Raw genomic sequence first — 257 nt, forward strand, 5'->3', positions numbered from 1 at the left:
GCACCCTCGCCCGCACCCACCCCGCACCCACCCCGCACCCTCGCCCGCACCCTCGCCATCTGCAGTCAGCTCCTCGGCCTCCACCTCGTCACCGGCCTCATCCTCTGCTGCCTCCTCCTGCTCTGGAGAAGCAACAGGCCTGGTGAACGCCAGGCCCCGCTGTCGCCGGAGGCACCTCCCAGAGCACGAGAGGCGAGCTGGTCAGCGACACCCAGGCTCCAGCGGACTCGGGTCCTGCCCCTCTGGGGCTGGGAGGA

Source organism: Pteropus vampyrus, unplaced genomic scaffold (assembly GCF_000151845.1).
Source record: "Pteropus vampyrus isolate Shadow unplaced genomic scaffold, Pvam_2.0 Scaffold131, whole genome shotgun sequence".
NCBI classification, from domain to species: domain Eukaryota; kingdom Metazoa; phylum Chordata; class Mammalia; order Chiroptera; family Pteropodidae; genus Pteropus; species Pteropus vampyrus.